The sequence below is a fragment of the Pinus tabuliformis genome, chromosome 5_1 (assembly GCF_031772625.1).
Source record: "Pinus tabuliformis cultivar Carrire ecotype Pingquan chromosome 5_1, CPIR1, whole genome shotgun sequence".
Taxonomy (NCBI): domain Eukaryota; kingdom Viridiplantae; phylum Streptophyta; class Pinopsida; order Pinales; family Pinaceae; genus Pinus; species Pinus tabuliformis.
The window spans coordinates 732087251-732094692 of NC_142305.1; the positions used below are offsets into that span (position 1 = coordinate 732087251).

Below are 7442 nucleotides of genomic sequence, written 5' to 3' on the forward strand. Positions count from 1 at the left end.
CGACAACTAGCTTTGGAACGAGATATGGAACTGTATGATATGGATATGCTTGAGCTAAAGGATCTGCTGCTATGGGATATGGTTATGGATCTTTGGCTCAATCAACAGCTTCAGCAACTGCATAATGAACAGAATCAAAAGCTTAATCCACTTACTAAATGGCTTAAACAACTAGATCAACAACTGGAACTGATAGATCTGTGGGTGGATCTACTGCATCTCATCACGAAGGTCATAATCAACAGAATAAGCCACTGCTTCAAGTGCTGCATCTCGATCACGAAGGTCATAATCAATAGAATAAGTTGTTGCTTCAAGTGCTGCTGGTGGTACTTATGTTGAACCAATAGAATAACTCGCTGAATTGACAATGTGAAAAACTATGTGTTTGTGTTTGGAAATTGAGTTTCTTCAAGGCAATCGTTCTCTGGTTACACCTCTCGGTGAGGCAAGAGGCACGTGTAGTGCATGCAAATGCAAATTTTATAAATTACAACTACACATAGCATAGTAATCATCCTACACAAAATGCTATGTGGGACCCACCATGAGGGCTATGTGTCGCATCGTTCCATTTATCAAAACTCTGCCCTCCTTAACCTCGACATTGTTCATTCCTTAGCCTCATGCCCTCCTTGAGGCTCGCTTTAACCTCAACCTTATTCATTCATCGGCCTCGTTCATTCCGCGATGGAGTCCATGTCTCTACAGCTTATGTTGCATATATTGTTAACCGTTTCAAAAACTTGGTATATTTTCTCAATTGGTGTTCTATTGCAGTGGTTTTCAAATTTCCGCTTATTATGTAATCTTTGATTAGACAGGATATCATAATATTTTTTCTATAGATCAAAATTTCCGCAAAATTCTATACGATTCTTAGGTATTTGATCTTCTCTTATTTCCATTACCAATTAATTATCCGAGAAAAACATTTTGAGAGTTCAATCTTCAACTTATTTAAATCATAAAAATAAGAATTTCGGATGGCATGGAAAATATTGGGGTTCGATCTTTGAATTTTTATGAATACCGGAGCTATAGCTTGTTTTGTTTAAAATTTCCCTGATTGCAACCCAGGGTTTGAAATTCAATATCTCTATACCACGTATATAAATATGATTCGTCTGTCCTGCCATTTTGTTTGACAGAATACTTATTTTCTATCTGAAAGTTTATGTTACAAGTTTTGACCTTGCGATAGCGATGCTCAACTCTGTATATCTTTTTGGGCTCATAAAATTTCATAGTTTCTTTTCTTTGAAGTGCATACAGTGGACAAAGGGTATTTCAAGTGGCACAATGGCTAACTGTAAGAATTTTTTTTTCCTTTGCTTTTTAATTTGCATGCCGTCTCTCTGACTTTGAAATTTTACTATGGCATCAAGGATAAATGGCAGAGTCTAGTACCCTCTGCAAAAGGTGAGTTTCTCCTTTAATTTTTGTTCTTTATCCTTTTGTCCCTTTATCTCTGTTAAAGGTTTATAAATTTTTTTTCCCCTTTTTCATATATTTTCATTGTTTTTGCGTTCAAATGCTACCCCTTGCATTGCAAGTTCAACTTTCTTTTCTGCAAATTGTAGGTGGGTTTTTTCTTTCATGGATTTCTTATATAGAGCAATGGGCTCTATTTGCTTTTGTTTCAGCCATTCATTCCCTACCAGTGCAGAGCAGAGCAAAGCAAAGCAAAGCATATAAAGCTTTGAAGGCTTGGAGGCAGAGCAGATAGAGTTGAAGGCTCGGGGGCAGTGGATTGTTGACCAATTTATCAAAGATGGTGGGGTTTGTAGGCGTCTTGGTCTCGGATCCATGGCTCCAAATTCTGTTCCGAGGAAACCAAATGGATCTAGTATATAATTAGATCAATTGCGTAATCGATCATGTTGAGGCTTTGCCCTGATCATCTTAACTTTATCAATGTGCAGTTTATCCATATGAAAACCGACACGGGGACTGTCAGAGTTGCGGATTTGGCATCACTGGACTTTATTTGCATTACAACAACCTTGGAGGGGAGATACCCAGAGAGCTTTCTAACTTAACTGAGCTGCTGGACCTTTATCTTAATGTCAATGGGCTCTCTGGTCCCATTCCCAAGGAGCTGGGAGCCATGTCCAGCTTGCAAGGTATACACTCTACCTCAAACACACAGAGTCTACATTTGTGTCTTTTTTTAACATAAACAAGCAGTAAAGAATTTGTTTTGTTGGGCTAACTAAGATTGAAACAAACACATATTTGCATTTGCAGCACTCCAGCTGTGCTGCAACAAGTTGACAGGGTCTATACCTATGGAGTTGGGGTCTCTGAAGAAGCTCAATGTTCTTGCCGTGCAAAACAACCATTTAAACGGTGCAATACCAGCATCATTGGGAGTGCTAACCTTGCTGACAAGGCTGGACCTCAGCTTCAACTCACTTTTTGGGCCCATACCGACTCCTCAAGGTGACATGTTCCTTATGCCCTGCACATCTACGATTAACAATATTATCTAACATTTGTTTTGTTCAAATCACACATTTACACAAGGGGAAAAATTTTTATGGCCTTGGCTCAGCAGTGATATATCTTCATTTTTTTGTTTACTTGGGACCTTATAGGATTACTAGTAGCACAAACCTATTTAAAACCGGGTTTGAGGGTCTGATATTTTGACTTTGTACATCTCAAGTTCCACAGTTTGATAGGTCAGCCATTTCTGTGAATTCAAGTTATACATCTGCAAGCTTCACAAACTCGGTGTGCAATTCATATGAAAGGCACCCTCAGAATCACCAAAGTTTAAATGGGTTTGTGCGTTTACCAGAGTTTAAATGGGTTTGTGCTAGTGTCCCTATTCAATGCCACTAATATACAATCTAGATTCAATGCACCCTTACATGTACAGTCAATAACACAAAAACAGAGTTAGTAGAACACCTCGCCCTTAATTTGATGCATCTTCAAGCTTCACACCTTCAAGGCTTTGCATATCACATCAGATCTTTCCAAGTTTAAGTGCATCTGTGCTATGCAACCTCAATGTTGTGCATATCACATCAGAGTCACCCAAGTTTAATTGGATCTGTGCTAGTGTCCACACTCAATAAAGCCAATGCACTATTTAGATTTAAGACACTGTTACACAGTCATGCATAAATGAGTTGATGGGTCATTACATCCTCTATTTGAACACGAGAATTTATGGTGCATATCACAATTTAGATGGGTCTATGACAGTGTACATATTGGATGCACCCAATGCAGCATCTAGATTTAATACAACTTTACACATATATAAGTTTATAACACATTTAAGAACAGACAAACATAGAAACTTGATAGGTTTGAATCTGTGAATGTAAGGTTGGTTCTGGTGAAAGGTGCACATTGGAGTCACCTGTGTTTAGACTGTTAGTGTCCATATTCAATATATCCAATGCACCAGATTCAATGCACCGTTACATATATAGGCACATACAAACATGAATATTTGATAGAACTCTGCACCTACAATTTGAAACTGTGAATGTAAGATTTCCTTCTAATGTGGGATGCATATCAGATTCATCTAACTCACCTGACCTTTAAATTACTGGTGTCCATAGTCAATGTACCATAGATACAATGCACTGTTCTAGATATTAGCCCACACAAATGCAAAATGTTGATGAACGTGTCCTTCTGTTACCCCCACCAGGTACTTTGAGCTTGCATCATGTTTCTCATGTCCTCTTGTTGCCTACCACATGTGCTGAAGGTATCTTATTATTTTCTGTTGTATTTTTCAGCTACTTTGCCTACTCCAAGTCCTATGTCTTCCTTGAAGAATATTAATGAACCTGCCATTACACCCTTTGTTGAAGCTAAACCTCCACTTAAGAAAAGAAAGAGAGGTTTCCACTTGACCTTAGCACCATCATTCTTCAACAGAATTTAAAGTGCTCTCTGAATTGAGAACTTGATCTTGCAATTTGTAAGGTATGCTTGTTAGATTAACTATGCTTGATCCTTGACTTGGTGATATCTGCTAAGATATCCTTCCTTTTTCTTTATTGGCAGTTGATCCTATGTCATCCATGGGTCATCCCGTGACTGGAGTTATTGATGGGAAATTTGAGAATGCTTATCTTATCACTGTGATGGTTGGTTCGGAGAAATTAAGAGGGGTTTTTTATGACATGCCGGCAGGGTTTTCTGGAGAACAATTTTTGCAGCCACCTAGTTGCACGAACAAGTCTGATAATGGGGATACAGCTTCAGGGGTTCCTCCTCGTTGACATCGTAGGAGGAAGGATGAAATGAAAAAGAGGGATCCCGACCATCCTAAGCCAAATAGGAGGGGTTACAATTTTTTCTTTGCTGAGCAACTTACAAAATTGAAAGCATTGCATCTAGGCAAGGATAGGGAGATCAGCAAAATGATTGGAGACTCGTGGAATAAACTGACTAATGAAGTGAAAGGTGTAAGATACAACTGAATTTCGTTTTTGTGGCTATTTGGTTAGTCTTCATTGTTGTCGGTAACAAACTGAAAAGAAAATGAGTTTTGTCTTTCTCAGTATGTTGTGCTGACAATCTCTGATAGATGCAGGTTTACCAGGAGCTTGGATTGAAGGATAAAGAAAGGTACAAAAGTGAAATGGAAGAATACAGAGAGAGACAAAAAGTGCTTTCCTAGGACAAGGGAATATTAGTTTCTAGAAATGAAGGCTCAAATCAAGGGCTCGAAGATCATACCGAAGTGCAGACTCAAGACCGAGGAGTGCCACTTACAACAAATGAACGTTCAAATCAAGCACTGGATAATAATTCTGACCTGTTAAATAACCATCCTGACCAGAATCTTTCCTTACAAGTGGGAATACAAGGCAATGGTTTTAAAGTGGCACAATTATCTGATAAGTCTGGCATGGTTGGTGCGGATATGTCTATAAAACAAGAGTCTTTGGTGGGAACCCAAATGCCTACTGAACATGAAAACAACCATGGAAATGACTGTAAGAATATGGTTTTAGAACCATAACTTAAAAAAACTGATGACACAGATAAATCAACTGTCGACCACAGAATTTTTGGCTGGAGGTGTGATGCACTAACAGTGCTGTATTTATAGTCTCAGGTCTTCAACCTGAAGGTTGACTGTTTTTTGTTTTGGATTTGGTGTATAGTATACAAGGTCACAGGTGTAACTTACCTGGTTAAAGCAACCAGGATGCGGGACCAGTATTGATGCACAGATCATCAAAGAAACTGTAAATTCATGACTCTTGTTTTTTGTGATTAGTGCTTTCCAAAGTCCGTTTTGGGAAGACGATATGTAACATCGCAGACTCTCAGAATCTGATGATGTAGAGCTAGGACTTTGCTCTTTGAGATAACATGCTCAAGATAATCTTTAGACAGGATTTGGCCAGGCTTGATTAATTTTCTAATATTTGGAGTGCAAGTAATTGGATTATAAGGGATCCAGGATTAATGGTAGCCTGCATGTACTTCTAAACTTCGGCTCTGGTTTTGACTATAGACTTGGTTTTGGTGGAGCCTTGTTGGATCTCTTATATGTTTGGGAGCATTCTGAAAGTAACTACTTGGTGGAGCCTTGTTGGATCTCTTATATGTTTGGGAGCATTCTGCAAGTAACTACCATGGAGGTTGCTATCTGATCTTGACTTTTTAGTCTGTCCAAATTGGGCGGGGACATGCTGCCTCTACAACCCTTCTTGTTTATATTTGAAATCAATCCATTACATTTCAATGTTATATCTCACCATTAATTTAGTGGCATGCCTATGAAACCATTTAGCAACTACTCAATACATTATTTTCACCTTTACAGATTTATAATACCATTATTTTAGTGGCGTGCCTATGAAACCATTTAGGAACTGCTCAATACATTGTTGTCACCTCTCCAAATTTGAAAGTATGTGCTACTAAAAATATAGCAATAACACCTCTATAAAGACATTTGATTATAAATGCAAGGGTCACATTTTTCGTTGTCACCTTTCCAAATTTGAAAGTATGTGCTACTAAAATATAACAATAAACTCCTCCATAAAGAGATTCGATTATAAACACGAGGGTTACAATTTTCATTGTAGTTGGCCACTGTCACTGCATTTTTCAATTTATTCTAATGAAATATTTACCAATTTTTATTTGACATCAATCCATTACATTTCAATGTTAGATTTCACCATTATTTCAGTGGGGTGCATATGGAACCATTTAGCAACTACTAAGTACATTGTTATCATCTTTCCATATTTATATCACCATTATTTAAGTAGCATGCCTATGAAACCATTTAGAAACTACTCAATACATTGTTGTCACCTTTCTAGATTTGAAAGTATGTGCTATTTAAAATATAGCAATAACTCCTCTATAAATATGTTCGATTATAAAAGCGAGAGTTACATTTTTTGTTGTATTAAGCCACAAGTTTGACGTTATGGAAAGCTTTGCTATTTCTCTCTCTTAAATGACAAAACATGCATGTGATCAAAAGTAGATTCGAATTTCCCGGTTGATCTTGTTGTAAGAAATAATAACCTTTTCGTCCATTGTTGTTGCCTGGATATTTCAAATTCGTTGTAGGTTATTAGTAAACTTATTTGATTATTAGTATGAATCTTTATGGAGTGTGCATTCCTTGTGTGGTTGCAATGCATGTATGACTGTTACTAATACTTTTACTTTCTACGTATGTATTCGGCAGGTATTCTGCCGCATGCAACCTTGTTTTAAAATATGGTTAAACACAAACATTAGATTATTAATTTCAGATAAAGAAAATTATTTAATTGTCAATTTTTTTTCCTTATGAGGATTAAATGTCTTTGTAATTTTTGAGAAAGAATAAGAAGATTCTTGTTTCTTTTAACAATAATTATGTTAATATAAATTAATTGTAATGTTTTTATATTTTTTTTGGTTTGATGACCTGTTTAGACCTTGTCATGACTTACCCAGATGGAGAGCCATCATGTACCACACGCAAGTATGAAGAAAAGCGACTGACCATTCTTAATTCGATCTGCATGGAGAGGTCATTTGGCAGGCTTCAGGTATGCAGTTATGATTTTGTTTGTGTTTTCTATATTTTTAATTTAATTAAAAATATGTTATAATCAAATCAATATCTTTAAAATATTTTTGTTGTGTAATGAGTTATGTTATTTTGGGCATTTTATATTACAAAGAATGATATTGGAATAAAATAGTATTTACATATTAAGAATTCATATAGAAAAGTGGGGTGAATCCTCTTCACTTAAGATTATTTTTACATGTTTTTTTTAAATGTATATATTTATGTTTAACCTATTATTTTCATAAGCTGAGCATGTCTATTTTTAAATGAGGTTTCTAGTATTTTAATTTGACGATCAAAAAATATTAGGTGTATGGTCGGGATTTAACCTCCAAATATTTTATTCTAATATATTCTTAGT

General features: G+C 36.4%; 1 pseudogene; it reads left to right on the forward strand.

Moving 5' to 3' along the window:
• The first annotated feature begins 3636 nt into the window (after positions 1-3636).
• Positions 3637-5005, forward strand: LOC149167031 (high mobility group B protein 9-like; annotated as a pseudogene).
• Positions 5006-7442: the final 2437 nt, after the last annotated feature.